Source organism: Leucoraja erinacea, chromosome 21 (genome assembly GCF_028641065.1).
Source record: "Leucoraja erinacea ecotype New England chromosome 21, Leri_hhj_1, whole genome shotgun sequence".
Lineage (NCBI taxonomy): Eukaryota > Metazoa > Chordata > Chondrichthyes > Rajiformes > Rajidae > Leucoraja > Leucoraja erinaceus.
The window spans coordinates 25,398,770-25,417,663 of NC_073397.1; the positions used below are offsets into that span (position 1 = coordinate 25,398,770).

Genomic DNA, 18,894 nt, shown 5'->3' on the forward strand with positions numbered 1-18,894 from the left:
TTACTTTATGCTGCCTATAATTATTGTAGATCTCCCTCTTTTTCCGAACAAGATGTCCAATTTCCCTTGAAAACCAGGGCTCTTTCCAATTTTTACTGTTTCCTTTCAACCGAACAGGAACATAAAGATTCTGTACTCTTAAAATTTCCCCTTTAAATGTCCTCCATTTCTCTTCTACATCTTTCCCATAAAACAAAATGTCCCAGTTCACTCCTTTTAAATCATCTCGCATCTCATCAAAGTTAGCCTTTCTCCAATCAAAAATCTCAACCCTAGGTCCAGTTCTGACCTTCTCCATAATTATATTGAAACTAATGGTATTGTGATCACTGGACCCGAAGTGCTCCCCAACGCATACCTTTCTTTCTCCTTTTTTCCTTTTTCTTTTTTTTCTATCTAATTATTAGATTATAAAATGGTAAAACTGAATGTACGAAAATTGTTTAACTGTTATGTCGATCATTTTTTTTTTGTACAATTGCTTCTAACAACATTTTTTTTAAATTAAATTAAATAAAAATAAATGTTAATTCAGCTCCAAAAAAAAACCTAACATGTCCAAGGTAGTCTAATTCGGAAAGCCGAGGTCACAAAATGACACAAATTTTGTTGAGGTTACCAGCAAACAATGCATGACCATTACTTATACAAAATCGTATTTAAAATAGGAAAAGTTTGGAAAAAACGGTCTCAAGGCTACTGATCTATGAGAATGTGCAAAAGAGAAGGCATGGTTAATATAAGTGATGATATTGAGAGGCTACAGATCTCATTGTTCATCAGGGTTCTGAGATCCGCATCACAAGCCGCAGAGCTGTTATAAATCACCTTCGTATGCTCTATTTATATCGCATTTCATAAAGGGAGGATGCATTTAAATCTATTGGAGTAATACTTCTTTTCAGATACTATTTCTATAGTGAGACAGAACATTGCAGAAAGGTACCACTGAAGACAAAATGAAAAGGTCATGTATAATTATCATATCCATCGTAGCTGAGTTTATTTGCACTTAAAAGTTCATATTGGAAAGGACAGGAATGCGTAAATCATGTGTTAATAAATTCTTCACCACATAAATTACTTTTCCGGAGAAGGTATACGATTCATTCAGAGTACATCAGTTGCTTTATTTTCACTGTATGCATGAATACTTAAATTCATTGAGCTATTTAACTTCCATGAAAATAAAGTGGTATCCTGGAATAAACTTGAATTTATAGTCCTTATTTAGGTGATGCTCTCGTGAGTTTTCAGTAAGAATAGAAACCTTTGACTTCAGCAGAGGATATAATTGCAACTTCTTTATTTATTTCACTTTCGATCGTGGTTTGCAGGGTTTGACAGCTACTCATTAGCTCCACTTCCATTTGGCCAGGTAATATGTTACGCACCACAGACAAGTCCCTCCAAAATAGGTCACACTATCAATGAAATATGATTTAATCTACAGACAAGGAAAAATAATAATAGCTGAAAATTAGATCAATTATCAGATAAACTAAATATTCTGAATATGTTGGAGATTCTGGTGCATGGTTCAATTTCTGGTTAAAACGTGTGAGGTGGTATTGGTTTTATTTAGTTTAAGTTTAGAGGCACAGCATTGAAACAGGCCCCTTGACCCATTGGATCCATGCCGACCATCCTGTTCACACCAGTTCTATGTTATACAGTATTATTATGTGATCGATCATTAATAAAGGTATCCTCAATTATTCCTCTAAGTAAATAGAATGATTAGTGTTATTTAATATATAATTTCTGAATCATGCTGTGGAAGGAACCATTAAACTGATTCATTATGCAATTTTACACTAAAATGGTTTTAGCATTGATACATTATTTTATAATCTCCATTTTACTTCCTTTGTTGGATAATCTGGCCAAGAATAATATGATCAGTTGACGTACTGGGGTCGACCTCTCTATATTGATGGGGACAAGAGTGTCCATTTGATGTCTGGTCATTGCCCCAAAGTATTGTGAGAAAAACAACCTCAATTTCCTCTCAGCATGATCCCATAAACAAAAAAATAAAAGAATGAACGGTTTATCTACATTGTTAGTAATGTTAATTGATGGAGGAATATTGGAGTAAATGTCAAACAAAACTCTGTTCTCCTTTTCAAAATAACATCAGGAAATTTCTTAACATGTCATAAAAGGTTTCTATGAACCTCTTAAGTTCTATGAACCTCTTAAGGTGACCACACCTCATCTTATCTGAAAGACAGTACCACCTCAGGACTGGATCCTCCCCAAATCTCAACTTTCAGGAGTGGGATTTCAATTCTCATCCTGACTCAGAAGTAACATTGCTTATGATCTGCTAAGATCCTTTATTAAGTAAAGAAGAAGCAGATATCACTAGCAAACCACTCAAGGATGGACTTATTTCATAGGACTACCAATGCAGATATGTCATTATGCCACAGGACTGCACTGTATTCTTCAAGAATACCCTGAGATGTAGCAGCTGAAGCAGGTGGGGGGGGGGGGCCAGAGAAGCAGGGAGAAAATTCACTTGACAGAATCACTTTGTAATTTTTACTATAAATGTATGGCACAGCAGGTTGAAACTCAGCACCACATGATCCACCATCTTGGGTCTCTGGCTATTTAATATCAACAGACTGAATTGCCGCTGTTTTATTTTGGAATGGTTCTTTATTTCTATCAAAATATACATCCATCTAATGTTCTGCTTCCGTGGAAAAACGCGAAGGAAGGAAGGATAACTGAGTACCAAAATAAACTCGTAATGAAAAGTTATGATTCCTGTCGTGAAATTGTTTCATTTTGTCAAGCGGCGTTGCTGATCACCCCAGCACTCTTTGTGGTAGTCACTCCGAAAGCATTGCAAGCTTCGAAGAATGGCATAGTTGGGTTTCACTGTGTACAACTGCACTGAAACGGACTTTGGAAGAAATGCACCTTTGTTGTGTTGCACGTTCTTGAAGATCTTGGCATGTAGTCTAGCAGGTGCAATCTTTGCAAGCACCTCCTGCAGAGAATATGCTATAAACACTCTTCCAGCTAAAGAGGAATAGTTGCTCCTGTATTAATAGATGTTGCTGCGACAGGAGAGGGGTGGGAGACTGCTTATAAGACATTGGCTTGTGAAGATCAGTTTCCAAAAGAGGGGCAAGTTCTTTAATCAAGTAGAGTGTTGACAATCTCCAGATCTATATGTAAGGATGTGACTGCAGTATGTGAGTGCCTACACTTTGGGGAAGCCTGTGATGTGGGAAAATTCGGATGCCTGGTCCTTGGGGGCTGATGTTAAATTTTATTGTGTATTGTGTGCTCTTTTTAAGTGTATCGCTGCTGGGAAATTCATTTCACTGCACCTTAGGGTGCATGTGACAAATAAAATTGACTTTGACTTTGAAAGAAAAGTTTCATTCACTACAGATTTCAGATCTCACTAACAAAACAATCCGTTTGAATACTGGCCTTTTAAAAAGCAGTATTTTAAGGAAGATACTGTATTCTTATCTTTTTCTTTCTCTCCAGAGAAATTGACATATAAAAAGTGCAAAAAGTTTTATCGGTTAATAAGTACGATCATTTTTCAGAGGACTGAGATTGAATGTCTCACTCACTACAGTTAAACTTTGCACGTGGCACTACGTCGCATCATTTCAAAGCGATTAGCACCAGACAAAAAGAATAAGGGTCAAATATGGCATAGACATAATTAGATTAATTTCTTGACATTTCAGTGAATTGTTGGTTTATTATTGTCATGTGTTCCGAGATACAGTGAGAAACTTTATTGTGCAAGCTATCCCAGCAAAGCAAAATGTCAATGCAACCAGAAATATGGACAACATTGTTCTATGGTTTAAGACGGTTTTCAACACATCTACACCATTCTATGTGAATGAAGCACCAGACTCCACCTTGGAGAATGGTTGGAAGATGTTCAATCTTGTGGCACAGAACAGACTCCATCGCCTACAATGAAGGTAGACACAAAATGCTGGAGTAACACAGCAAGACTGGCAGCATCTCTTGAGAGAAGGAATAGGTGACGTTTTGGGTCAAGAAATGTCACGTACAGTAAGTTAGTCTCTATAGTGACAGCATAAGCATTACTACAATTTGTCTTCCTGGTCTTGCATGAAAGAAAGTGACATATAAGTGTTATATAAGGCTACCTTATATAACATAGGAATCAGTAGCCATAGTCCCTTGTGTCTTCTTTCTCTTTCAATAAGATCACAGATGATCTTTTAGCTCAGTGGCACTTGCTTGCACTTACATATACCTTTATTCCCATATGTCAGAGACCAATTTACAGCAGTACATTTATAAGCGGGTGACGTTTCGAGTCAGTCTGAAGAAGGGACTCGACCCTAAACATCACCCCATTCCTTCTCTCCAGAGATGCTGCCTGGCCCACTGAGTTACTCCAGCATTTTGTGACTATCTTCGGTTTAAACCAGCATCTTCCTTCCTACACACTACCATCTTGGGCTTGCAAGAGAAAGAGGAGGATTTCAAAGCATATCAAGACTGACATTTATCTGTTTTTCCATCAGAATACCAAGAGAACAGATTTGTTGACATCTTAAACAGTTCAATAATTTTCTGTAATTTCAGTAATGTCCAGCTGTAATTTTCTGCAAACTTAAATGTTTCAAGAGCTAGGAAGTGCAAAATGATGCCCATTGGGATCGCAAAGAGTCCATGGACCTTTCTTGGACCAGACTAGATTCCTCTTGGTTTGCCCCATTAATTTCTGGGGACCATTTCCAAAGGCCTCAAGTTGCAGTCTTCTGCTCAATTGCTTAAGCAAGAGTTTTCAAGCGATATATTCTCATGGGTGCTTGCGGACTTAATATCACGGAGCAGGTTGACATTTAACAGACATTGTTTGAGTCTGACAGAACCAAAGTACTCGTTTAACTGTTATGCAGTTTCCTTGTTTCCCATTATAAATTCACCTGTCTTTGACTGTAAGGAACTATTTGTCTTTACCAATCTTTTCCTTTTTAATTACATAAAGAAACATTTTCCAGCATCTGCAGTTCCTTTTTACACATGGAAGTATTAAGGTTAGGAGTAGGATCACAATTACCTTTACAGATAATATTAGCTACCCTTTCAGTATTTTTAAAGTCTCACATAGTAAAATACACTCTCAAGAAAATAACATCATATCAGGGTAATGCTTCAGAGGCGATGCTTTACCATGTAGGAATTTAAAAAAAATCTTCAGAATGACTTAGACTGCTACAATTTGTTTTTCCTTTGTCAAATTTTCATGCCCTGTCACTTTCACATAGGCTATAATTATCCACTTGAGACCAATGTTGCTTCTGTTATCTTCAGAAGATACATCCCAATAGGAAGACATTTGTTACAGATTAATGTAACTGTGTAAAGCATGACTAATGTCTGAGAGCTAAATAACAGTCAGCTTTTTCCTTTAATTCATATTATTAATTATGACAGACGCAAGTGAACATAAGCATATGGATGACATTGTTACTGAAAAAAAGGGGAAAATATCTACTTTTCATTATTCATTTGGTCTATATTTATTTTTTAATGTTTTGCAATAATTTCTTACTATTTATCAAATAAATGGAAGGGTGCAAAGTAAAAATTCAATTTGTTAAGGACGTTATATTTTAATTTTAATTATATCACAGGATTTTCTGCACACACACACACCTCCTCCTCCCACCTTTAACAAGTCATTACGATACAGGCTCATGCTAGGGTATAATTCCTTTAGTTTAATTTTCCTGTTGCAATGTCCAAATGCATTTTCTTTTTATCTGCACTGTAACTTCACTGGGCTTTGAGTGAGACCTCACTGTTTAGCCCAATCCAATCTTCACCACAATTAAATTGACTCTTGACTCTTGACTCAAACAGAGAAATCATCTATTGGCAGCCATAAGAGTAATGATTAGTTTAATGGATCTTGTTTCTTCCTTGCTATGCCTTTTTTTAACTGCACTTATACTTTTCAGATGATTCGCTGTGCTATAACTACAGCCTTTTGGCACTGGTAAATGTGTAGCAATCAAAGGAGTTTACCTGGTAATCATCTCACCAATAGTGTGAGATTTATGTCGGCATAAAATGTACTTAGCTGAGTTTAATATGAGTCATTGTGTGTGAAATGTTTTGATTGTTGGCAAGCTCTGTACTGTTTTTCTTCAGACTCCCTGAAATACAATACGGCTTCTTAAAGTAAAAAAAAGAAAAAAAAATTATTAATCACACATAAAGAATAATACAGTAAGTACTTAAAACCATGAAATAATCCTTCATAAGTTCATTAGTTCATGGGTTCATAAGTTCTAGGAGCAGAATTAGACCATTCGGTCCAACATGTTTACTCCTCCATTCAATCATGGTTGATTTATCTTTCCTTCTCCATCTCATTCTCCTGCCTTCGCCTCATAACCCCTGACACCATCCTTGATCAATAATAGGCCAAATCAAGCTAATGGTTCCTAAGGGACCTGTCCCACTTACGTGTCCTTGGCACGCAAATTACGCGACCTCGTGGTCATGTTGAGTGGCGATGGTCCCGCGAAGGTCAGGCACGATTACATGCGTACGCACAGCCGTCTGGAGTGCGTGACGTCATTTGAAGATGGACACAAAGCTGGAGTAACTCAGTGGGACCAGCAGAATCTCTGGAGAGATGCAATGGGTGATGTTTTGTGTCGAGACTCTTCTTGTCTGAAAAGAAGGTTCTTGACCCAAAACATCACCCATTGCTTCTCTCCAGAGATGCTGCCGGTCCTGCTGAGTTGCTCCTGCTTTTTGTGGCTATCTTCAATTTTCTTGGCCCCACTCTGGGAGTAGGAGTGGGGGCGGAACCGGACCGCAACGGCCGTGAGCCCAGGGCTTGGTTTGTCGATCGTTTGCCTGCTTCTGCTGCTGTTGAAGGTGAGACATTGCGTCGTGCCAGGGTCTTGGGCCTGTCCCACTTTGGCCATCAGTTCCGCGACAGGCCATTGGCGCGCGAAGGTTTTGTTCACTACAAAATTTTCGGAACCCGGGCACAACTACATACCCCTCCGCCAGCTGCCAGCCCACCAGGCCTGAGTGACTGAGCCCACAACACCTATACTAGCACTCCAGAAAACTCCCTCTCCCCACTGGCCACCAATATTGGAATTGATGGAGAGATGGAATATTGCCTTGCGGGACCAACCCTCCCATGTGAACATGGGACCCAACGGGTCCCACTTAGTCTTGTCTTAATCTAAACGAAGAAGGGTCTCAACCCGGAATGTTGCCCATTCCTTCCCTCCAGGAATGCTTTCAGCATTTTGTGTCTATCTTAAACTAAATGGGCCTCTTCTTTGTCATAAGATATATAAAATATAACAAGATCTGGACATTTGTATGTGTTGTTTTGTTAAAACCTTGAGGGTGATTAATATTTTCCTTGCCTTCAATAATTTCTTGATAACATTTTTCCAAGACAGTTTCACAATCAATAATGCTAATGGATACATGGCCATTGGAAATTACTGCTGACTTTATACATGTGCACTTTACTGCATTTAACATTCGTAATTTGACAGCCTTTTGCAAAGGATAAATCTAAATACCTTTTTTGATAATTTAGTAGACAATCTGGTTGTCATAGATTGTGGAATAATTGCAAAGTTAAAAACAGCATGCCTGAATGCATTTATGCATTTAACACTAATTTCAATGAGCAGATCATAGTAGAACCAATATATATTGAAATAAAACAAGATTATAACCTATCCTTACATGCAAAATATACTGTACATGTGCAGCAGCAGTTGAATATATGTTTTGCATAATGCAAATTAAATACTTGCCTTACTTATAAGGATCGTTCCTGTGAAAGCACTTAAAATCCAACTATAAAAATGTTGATTAAAGACAGTCCATCCAAACAACTATATCAGCAAGGAACTAACATTATCTGCATTTTGTCATTCTGCATCTCAGTTTATGGAGTACCCAATTCAAATAAAATGCGATCCTTACTATTCTGATAATGTATGACATTGGTCACTTGAGCGCTTAGTTCTGACTGCTGTGCACCTCAATAAGCCTTTTGAGACGATAATTGTGGCATTCCAATTAAACAAAATTCTCAATTCTATTCGCAATGAACCGCTGTCAGCAGGGTAATTGTATTCTCCAATCTCTACAGCACGTCAGTTATGCTCAGGTGCACAATTGGCCATCACGCTGAATGCAGAGCTAATTCCTTCTTCTTAGTGAACCCACTTCAAATGGGAATGAGTTCCAGTGTGTGAGCTCTCTGGCAAAGAGACTGAATAGCTAAAGGTATTCTCCAACAATTATTAAAACATTGCTTTATGTGTGTACTTTACCTTAGCAAAACTTCCAAGGCATTTCACAGGAGATTCATCAATGACAATGAATCATTTGGTGTAGATGCTACTTCGAAAGAGAGTTCCAGCATTCAGTGGAAGTCATTCCTGGATTTACTGGACCACTACGTCCAAGAATGACAAATTGTGTTGTCTATATGTTCCTGCTGGACATCACATAAAACAGCCTCCCTCCGATAATTAACTCCATCTAGATTTCACGCTGCCTCAGGAATGCAAACAATATAATCAAGGACCACTCACATCCTGGTCTTTCCTGCTTCTCCCTTCTCTCATCAGACAGAAGACACAAAAGCATCAAAGTATAATACATCTGATTCAGGAACAACTTCTTCCCCACTATTATCCCCACTGAATGGACCTCTCATAAGCTAGGGGTATGGTCCCAATCTCCCAGACTACCTCATTGTGGCCCTTGCACGTTTTTTAATTATCTACGCTTATTCTGTAGCTGTAACACTAATGCTATATTTGCTGTAATGCTATAACGCTATTATTCGGGGAATTCCCAAGAATCTGTGGAGATATAGCATTTACCAAGCAGTCATTTAGAACCTTTTTCTCTGGCTACCTGGTATTCTCTTCCAATGACACCACTTAGAAGAAAGTGTATTTTTCTTGAATCTGATATATTAAATACAAAAAATGTGGCATGCCCTTACAAAGGCTACTCGAGTGTAATCAAGACCTTAGCACTAGGAATTTTGACTTGGGAGAGGATACTAATGTTACTTTGCTTGTTTTTCGAGTAAATGTGGAGGATTTTGTGGCGATAGTTGTGGTGCTTTTTCATTATCTTGAAATTTCTGTTGTATGTAGTTACAATTTCAAAAGCACAGCGTTCTATGTTGGATTTATGGTCTTGATTGTCAAATCCCCTTTCCTTTAATGGACCAAGAGCTGTTGACATACTGAAAATGATGGTGAATTTGATGTCTGCCATTACTAAGCCGTGACTCACAAGACATGGGATGAAGTCCACTTTATCCAGAGTCCCATTTGAACCTTTGATGTTGGAGGGGAAGTTTTAGTTTAGAGATGCAACGCAGTAACAGGCCCTTTCTGCCCACCGGGTCCGCGCCAACCAGCAATCCCCACACATTAACACTATCCTATACCCACCAGGGATAATTCTTACATTTACCAAGCCATTCTACATACCTGTACATATTTGGAGTGTGGGAGGAAACCGAAGATCTCGGAGAAAACCCACGCAGGTCACGGGGAGAACTTGTACAAACTCCATACAGATAGCACCCATAGTCAGGATCGAACCCGGGTCTCCAGCGCTGCAATCGGTGTAAGACATCAACTCTACCGCTGCAGCACCGTGTCGCGCAGTGTATTTTTGGTTGAGTGCAAGATTAACCCTTGTATTTAGTTGTGGAACATTTCTGCTCATCTAGTGGTGTGTGTTGGCCAAGTAATTTGACAATTTGGGGGATGGAAGGGTCAAGGGAAGTGATAATGAGTTAGAAGTGGAAAGTGGCACCACATTTTCGAACGTCTTTGTATACGGGCTGCACGTGGATGTGAAATGGAGGAGGCAAAGACAACGGGGGTTGGAGTGAAAGAAAGGCAATTGTAGGTGTTTCTCCAGTTGTGATGATAGATAAGAATGTAATCTGACAATTGGGCCACACTCCACTGTGTGAGGATGGAGATATGTGAGAGAAGGAGGTTGTGGTCATCCATGTCGAAGGATTTGTGTCGCTTCCAGATGGACAAAGAGGGATTGACTCTGACTCAATAACATAGGATGTCATCGGTGACTTTGCAAGGACAGAAGGATGAAGGGTGTGGGAAGGAATTGCAGATGCTGGTTTAAACCGAAGATGGACAAAAAATGCTGGACTAACTCAGCGGGATGGGCAGCATCTCCGGAGAGAAGCAATGGGTGACGTTTCAGTCTGAAGAAGGGTCTCAACCCGAAATGTCACCCATTCCTTCTCTCCGGAGATTCTGCGTGTTCCACTGAGTTACTCCAGCATTTTATGTCTATCAGAAGGATGAAGGGATGGGTTTGTGGAGAGATTGCTGAGAGGAAATTTGAAAGTGGGATGTTAATTGACTGGACAGCTATGTTGATGAAACACCTCTCTTCTGCAGTGTCCTTGAAACAGAAGCTTAGAGGAATGTCCAGAATCATCAAGCAGACTACCTGACTTCCTCATCAATCCCTCATCAACCACTTCAACACTTCTGGAGAATCATCTCCATTATTATTGTAAAGGTTGATCACATCAGGTTGTTAACATCTTGATTCATTTTTTAAATACTTGCCCCCCGCAAAGATAATTTCATTCAACATTTTGTAAATTCTCTTTTTCAAAAACTGTTCCAAATTAAATTATTGATTTAAACAGAGTCCTGTGGATTAGGACAGACAACTTTCTGACTCCTATTGTCAGAAGCCAAGTAACCAAATCTGATTAAAAGCTCATTTCCTTCAAGAATGCTTTCAAATCTACTCTTTCCAAATAATTACTTTGCACTAATGTAATTAGTCAGGGCTTTGTCAGTCATATTCATGGGTTTTACTCAGTGGAAACAGCCACGTACATTCAGAGTAGCACAGATTTTTATATTGTTTGTAAGTGTTTACTTATTTACATTTTGCTTCAGAATGTTACAAGCAGTCAATTTCCCCCCACAGTATCCTTTACGCTGCCCTCATTATTTTCCTATCCTCCTGAGATGTACAGAAATTGAGAGAGCAATTTATCTGGCACATGCAAATGACACCACTTTCCTCTGGCTTTTAATGACTTTTGTTCTGCTCCAGATCTCAGGCAGAGCTATTTTTATAACATTACTGAATAGATCTCATTAACACATGGCGATCACATTAATAATGACCAGCGATACAAGAGGAGGCAGGCTCACAAATATCAATGGTCCCTACACAACGTGGTTTCACAACTTTGAAATTACATAACTTTAAAGGATTAAAAATAATGGAAAAGAAAAATATAATTAAGATAGACACAAAAAGCTGGAGTAACTCAGCGGGACAGGCAGCATCTCTGGAGAGAAAGAATGGGTAATGTTTTGGGTTGAGATCCTTCTTCAGAGTCAGGGGAGAGGGAGACATTGTCTGAAGAAGGGTCTCGACTCGAAGCATCACCCATTCCTTCTCTGAAACTGAGCTGGCAGTAGTGTTTTTTTCTATCTGATAATTATTATAAGCTGCAACTTCATGCCCAATTCCAAAGGCTCATTGGTTGTTCTCATGAGTAGCACATTAATAGGGCTGCCACAGTGGCACAGCCATACTCCTGCTGCTCCACCAGCAATGCAGGTTCAACCCTGATCTTGGGTACTTAGAGTTCTTCCTGTGACTGCATGTTTTCCACCAAACACTCCTGTTTCCTCCCATATCCCTAAGATGTGCTGGTTGGCAGGTTCATTCGCCACTGTAAATCATCCTTGGATAATTTGGGTGTTAGAATGGCAGGAGAGGTAATGGGCTTGTAAAGAGAATGAATAGGGGAATGTGATGAATGGGAATATTATCAGTGTCAGGCTTGGAATCACTGGGTTGTATGGCTTCATTCCATGTTGCAAGAAAATACAAAATGTGAATGACTAGGCTGCCCTATGAATGAACAGTTACCTGGTTCACCAGTGCTGTCTGTGTGAAATTCATACATTCTCCATGTGACTATAGCTCCGACCGCCGGCCTGCAGCCTATAACATCCTGAATGTTATAGCAGCGGACTCCGCTAAGAAAGTGGCCGATTCGGGCACTCCAAGCCACGGAGTGTATTCGACTGTCCCGACGTCAGAGTTTCGATCGTCCCGATGAGAGGGCCTGTTCATCTGGTAGCAGCGACTATGGAGAGTTCATGGCCCCGACCACGGATGAACAAAGGAGGAGGACTGACTGAACTTTGTTGCCTTCCACCACAGTGAAGAATGCTGTGGTGGATGTTTATGTTAAATTCTATAGTGTATTGTATGTTCTTTTTTCAATTGTATCGCATTTCACTGTACCTTAGTTGGTGCATGTGACAAATAAATTTGTGTTGTATTGTACTCTGGATTTCCTCCCACAAGTCAAAGAGATGCAAGTTGAACTACTATCTACCTCATTGGTGACCCTCGGACTATTTTTGATCGGACTTTACTGACTTTACCTTGCACTGAATGTTATTCACTTATCATTCAACTGTATACTGTAAATGGCTCGATTGTAATCATGTATTGTTTTTTCCGATGACAGGTTAGCACGGAACAAAAGCTTTTCGCTGTACCTCGGTACATGTGACAATAAACTAAACTGAACTGAAACTGAACAGAAGTTAGTTCTACAATGGACGTGTGTGTTCTGCAGTTCCTGCCTACACATTCGATACTCAGCAGGTTAGGCAGCTTCCAGAGATAGAGCTTACCAAACTGGTGGCTATTTATCAAATCGAAAAGGTAGCTTATTTGTCTTCTTCAGATGCTACAGTGTATGTTACTGATAGAATATGGAGGGAGCTTTGAAGAATATGGGGACAATAAAATAAGATTGGCAATAATGAATGCTTGATAGTGCAGACTTCATGGTCCAAAGTGCATCCACAGATTTGCTTCCCACATATAAAAACTGCTAATATTTAAAATGAATTAAAATAGCTGCATATCGACATATTTTGGCATAAAAGTTCAACATCAATAAAAAAGAAGCAAGGTTAGCAATATCAAGTGCATCAATATCAACAATGTCACTCCAATAGAATGTGAACTTGATATATTTATTCATCTTTGGACATTACATCAATTTTACAACCCCTAGTGACATTTCAGAATGAAACATAGTGACAGACCAAATGCAACCCAGGCGAATTGCAACAAGGGAAAATGATCATTCATCATTGCAAGCTGCATTTTCTGACCCTTCGGATGCGCTACCTCAGTAACCAAAATTGTCAAATAAATTCCAAAATGTTACAAATGACACCAAAAATATATATATATTCTAGTTCGAGTCAGACAAACTTGCCTGCCTCCACCTTAATGAATAACCAAAGGATTTCAAGAGACTTCATATTAAATAAATCAGTAGCAAAGGAAAAGTCACTGTTCATGCTTCTTAATGTGAATTCAACCAAAAATTAAAGTAATGATTTATTAAATTGCACTTAGCTTTGTTTACATGGGGTGATACGATATATCTTGCAAAACCTAATACCCTCCTTTCCCTGAGAACTGTGATTTTCTTGAAAATAAATCTTCCTTATGCATCACAATCTTAAAAGAGAGGTTAATAAATTTTAGATATATGTTTTTACTATGTTTTTATAAACAATATTATATTATGCAATAGAAATAGGGAAATGTTAAAACAAAATTATTCATCTGATTTGGAAGCTCTTTAAACTCATGAGGGAGGGGGGGAGTAAATATAGTTGTGTTTTCAACTCAAACACAAACATTTGGAACAATTAACATTTGATTGTCACCAATAGATTCAATAATGAATTCTACCTCAAAGGGCGGTGAGAACTTTCATATGTGGAGAAGTTAAATTAATTAATATAAGATGCATTTAAAGTGAAGTTTGCGAAAGTATAAAGTGACGAGTATAGGCTGAGATGGTAAAATGTAATGTCTGAAGAAGGGTCCTGACCCGAAACATCACCTATCCACATTCTCTAGAGATGCTCCCTAACCCGCTGAGTTCAGTGGGAGATTGCAACCTTCATGTGGTCCACCCTGTTTCAACGAATGCAATCAACCTGGCGGCAAACAAAAGATCAAACAGAACAAATTGTCTTACAACATTGTGCTGTGCACACCATTGAAGAAGAAGAAGAAGAAGAAGAAGAAGAAGAAGAAGAAGAAGAAGAAGAAGAAGAAGAAGAAGAAGAAGAAGAAGAAGAAGAAGAAGAAGAAGAAGAAGAAGAAGAAGAAGAAGAAGAAGAAGAAGAAGAAGAAGAAGAAGAAGAAGAAGAAGACTTTGTGCTGTGCACGCCATATGCAAGAAGAAGAAGAAGAAGAAGAAGACCCACAAGAAGAAGAAATACTCCAGCATTTTGTGTCTCGCTTTGGTAAAATGTAATGTTGCACAAATAATGCCAAAGATCCATTGGAGTAAATCATTAATTTCTGAGCTGCATGATTCTGTCTTTCTAATTTATTTTTATCATGATAACCTATGAATATGTAATTACTGAACTAATTTTACAATTGGCCATTTTTTCAATTTAATTCCTCAAATTAATAAAGACAATTCTCGGAAACAAAATTTGAATGAGAAGGATAACTCATTAGCCTGAACTTGGTTGGTCACCAGGATTAAGAATGCTGAAGATGGACACAAAATGCTAGAGTAACTCAATGAGTCAGGCAGCATCTCCGGAGAAAAGGAATGCTTTGGGTGGAGACCCTTCTTCCCTTCTTCAAACCTAAATTGCTCCTGACCTGTCCAGGTGCAAAATTAGAAAGCAGATTTTGTTCACTTTTTCATTTCTAATTTCTTGAACTTAAAAAAATCAATTACAGTATGTCTTTATAAATATATCTGTGTAGCATTTGCAGAACCCACAGGGTGATCTGTGTTTTGCAGAATTATTTTCAGGTATTTGGTAGCATTATGCTACAAGCCTGCAAGAAAAATGTTCCCAATGTTGGGGGAGTCCAGAACCAGTGGTCACAGTTTGAGAATAAGGGGTAGGCCATTTAGGACTGAGATGAGGAGAAACCTTTTCACCCAGAGGGTTGTGAATCTGTGGAATTCTCTGCCATAGAAACCAATTCACTAGATATTTTCAGGAGAGAGTTATATTTAGCTCCTAGGGCTAAAGGAATCAAGGGATATGGGAAAAATGCAGGAACGGGGTAACTCATTTTAGATGATCAGGCACGATCATATTGAATGGCTGTGCTGGCTCAAAGGGCCGAATGGACTACTCCTACACCTATTTATTATGTTTCTATGTTTCAAGCCACATGCAGTACAAACAATATAACCATGTAAAATACATCATGACATTATGCTCGAAATGCAACACTGCACAGTGTGTTATTTCCAGCACTTATGTTTATAGCACTTACTTCCAATGATTCCAATGAGTTCTAAATGATGCCAAGTTGACGCACAATTTTTACTATCTACAGAGCACAACAGGTGTGATAAAATATCCCCTACTTGCCTGGAGGGGTATGTTAGAGTCTGTTTTTGTTACACCTCTAAATTGAGAGACTCTCAGCTATGTGTCAATTCTTCCATTTAGAGATGTTGAAACTTGGACGAGCTTGAATAAGTGTGAACATCACAGTTTATGCAAGCGATGCGGAGAACAGAGAGTGGGAGGAAGGCAACGGGTGGTGGAATTAGGTACTGCAGCTGATTAATAAACATGTTATGGGGATCTCTGCCAGTGAGGTTCTGATAAAAGCACATTGATCTGAAATGTTAACTCAATTTTCCCCTCCTTCTGCTGCCTAACCTGCTGAGCCCTTGCTCACCCAGACCACCCCCTCCCCGGTTCTTCTCCCTGCAATTGCAGGAGATGTAACTCCTGGCGCTATACCTCCTCCCTCACATCCTTCCAGGAGCCCCAGTATTTCCTGGTGAGACAGATGTTCACGTGCACCTCCTCTAACTAACTACTAATCTACTACATTCATACAACAACCGTTTCACTGAAAAATTATGCTTGACCCGCCAAGGCCTATAGCTTGAATGATCATCTGGTTGCTAACCATTTTAACTCACCTACCCATTCCCATACTCACCTTTATTCCTGGGTCTCCTTCCTTGCCAGAGTAGTGGATGACACAATCAACCTAGGCCTGCACTTCATCCTCCAGCACCAAGACTGCCAGAAAACCTATGCAAGGATTTTGTTTGTGGTGGAGGTTGACAGATTCTTGATTAGTAAGGGTGTCAGGGGTTATGGGGAGAAGGCAGGAGAATAGGGTTGAGAGGGAAAGATAGATCAGCCATGATTGAATGGCAGAGTAGACTTGGTGGGCCAAAGGACCTAACTCTGCTCCTAGAAATTGTGTACTTATGACCTTATGTAAGAACATCATCAGCTGCAAGCCCTTCTTTGAGTTACATTTAAGCATGTCTTGGAAGTATTTTGCAGTTCATTGTAGTGGGTTAGAAATTTCAAATACCATATCTATCCTGAGTGGGAGTGCCTTAACACACCAATTGCATCAGTTTAAGGAGACAGCGCACCATTCTTTTCTCAAGTGCAAATAAAGTAGTCATAAAATTCATGTTCTCACCCCAATTAGTCATCAGAAACCACTCGTGGAGACAGTTTCATTTTATTGCAACCACTACTAGAATGAGCTGCAATAATAAAAAAATACAATTTTCATCACATCCCGCCACCCCATCGGGCAGCTTACAATGTAATAGGTGTGAGCATGTTGGATGACCTACATTTTTCAAAGAAAATCCAATAATTGACTCTTTTGTTAGCAGTTGGAAGCATTTTCTCATAACAGGTTTATTTTCTATAACTGTAAAGGCTCTGTTTCTCCTCGCTGAGAAAATAGTATTCGTAAAGTATTTATTCTAAAGTAAGCTTGGTTACGCAGCCTCATTGCTCTATAAAATCTATACGTGCAGGTGCAAAATAAGCAGGTTGTATAAAGTCATATCTTACTCTGGATTCAATGTAAACCCAAAAACATCAGTACCAATGGAGTGAGTGAGGATACCACAGGCCAGGGTGGGTGTGTAGAAGGGTCTTAACCCGAAACGTCACCTATTCACTGGATGTTTTCAAGAGAGAGTTCGATATAGCTCTTAGAGCTAACTGAATCAAGGGATATGGGGAGAAAGCAAGAACGATATACTGATTTTAGATGATCAGCCATGATCATATTGAATGGCAGTGCTGACTCAAAGGGCCGAATGGCCTACTACTGCACCTAATTTCTATGTTTCTATATGTCTATGCTTCTATTCTTCACCAGAGATGCTGCCTGACCTGATGAGTTACTCCAGCACCACAGGCCAGAGTGTGTCTGTTTTAGAAGCTGAGTCCAGGTTGGCTTCTGGTTCTATTCAAGTTCATATTCAAAACAGTAATAAAGAAGTTGCTGCCTACACCATACCTCCACAGTTCCTTCAGCAATACCACATTAGAGCTACGGAAGCTGCACCTTGGCATGCTGTTAATTCAATACATCAACATGCATTGCCAGCAGTAAAACCTAACATGCAGCTCCTGTCTTTCCTCCTCCACCAGACATCACCTAGCATAATAGGACTGCCTTTTGGATGCAGAAGCTTGAGTGGAGAGTTGGCTGATGCTTGTTCAAACAGGACCGCTGGAGCATGCAATAAACCCTGGAGATTTTTATTTTACTATTCACGCATGTTTTTGTTCATTCTTTCCCCTGATCAAATACCAGGTTCAATTTTGTGAATGTTCTGGCACAGTAATGGTCATCGCTGGATGCAGATTGTATTCCTGTTGTTATGTAGATATCAGCCAAAGGAAAGCATATGGGATGGCAACTCCACTCTCCACACCAGAGGACTGATAGGAAGTGTTGCCAATTACATAAAGCAGGCAATAATGGAAGGAAAAGCAGAGGGTATAGGTTTAATGTGAGAGGAAGGGGGTTTAAAGGGATAGATTTGAGAAACTTTCGCACAGGGTGGAAATGTTCAAGATGAGAGGTCATTGCAGTAAGGTGAGAGGGGAGAAGCTTAACAGAGATGTGAACCTCTGCCTCACCCGAAAAGACTGTCAGGGCCCATGTACGGAGTCAAGGGAGGAGGTATAGGGTAGAGGCAGAATCTCCACAGATAATGTCTGATTTGCTGATTAATTCCAGTTATCCCTGCAACCGGGCCAATATTTATTTCTCACTTGATTTTACTAAGACAGGTGACCTGGTCATAATCACATTGCTGTTTCTGCACGCTCATTGAGCCATGGAGCCATAGAGCCACATGACATGGAAATAGGCCCTTCAGCCCAACTCTCCTGTGTTGACCAAGATGGCCCATCAAACTAGTCCTATTTGCCTGCGTTTGGCCCATACCCCTCTAAACCTGTCCAAGTGTCCCTTAAACGTTGTTATTGTACTTGCCTCAATGATCTCATCTGGCAACCTGTTCCATATACTCACCCTCTGTGGTAATGTGCTCTCACTAACTGCCAGTGACCTTACTTCAAAATGTATTTATTGCTTGGGAATTGCTTTGTAGTTACAATATAATTGCAAATGTTTTTTTTTTGTTGAATTCTTATTATCAGCTCCCTCCATGCAATATACTTCAAATCAGTAATATAAAAACAGTGAAACCTGAATTCATGCATCCACTTTTTCTTCATGGATGCTCAGTAAATAAATACACCAACAAGTATTGCGATGGCCACATGGAACTCCACAAATATCCACTACTTTTTATTATATGGTCTTGTGGAAATATCCGCATGTCGATACTCATCAAGATGATGTTTAAGAGGGAACTGCAGATGCTGGAGAATCGAAGGTTACACAAAAAAGCTGAAGAAACTCAGCGGGTGCAGCAGCATCTATGGA

The 18,894-nt window shown here is 39.4% G+C and overlaps 1 protein-coding gene across 1 annotated transcript in view; it reads right to left on the bottom strand.

The window, feature by feature from the left end:
* LOC129707562 (docking protein 5-like) overlaps positions 1-18,894 on the bottom strand; it is a 182,233-nt gene that overhangs the window by 106,328 nt on the left and 57,011 nt on the right.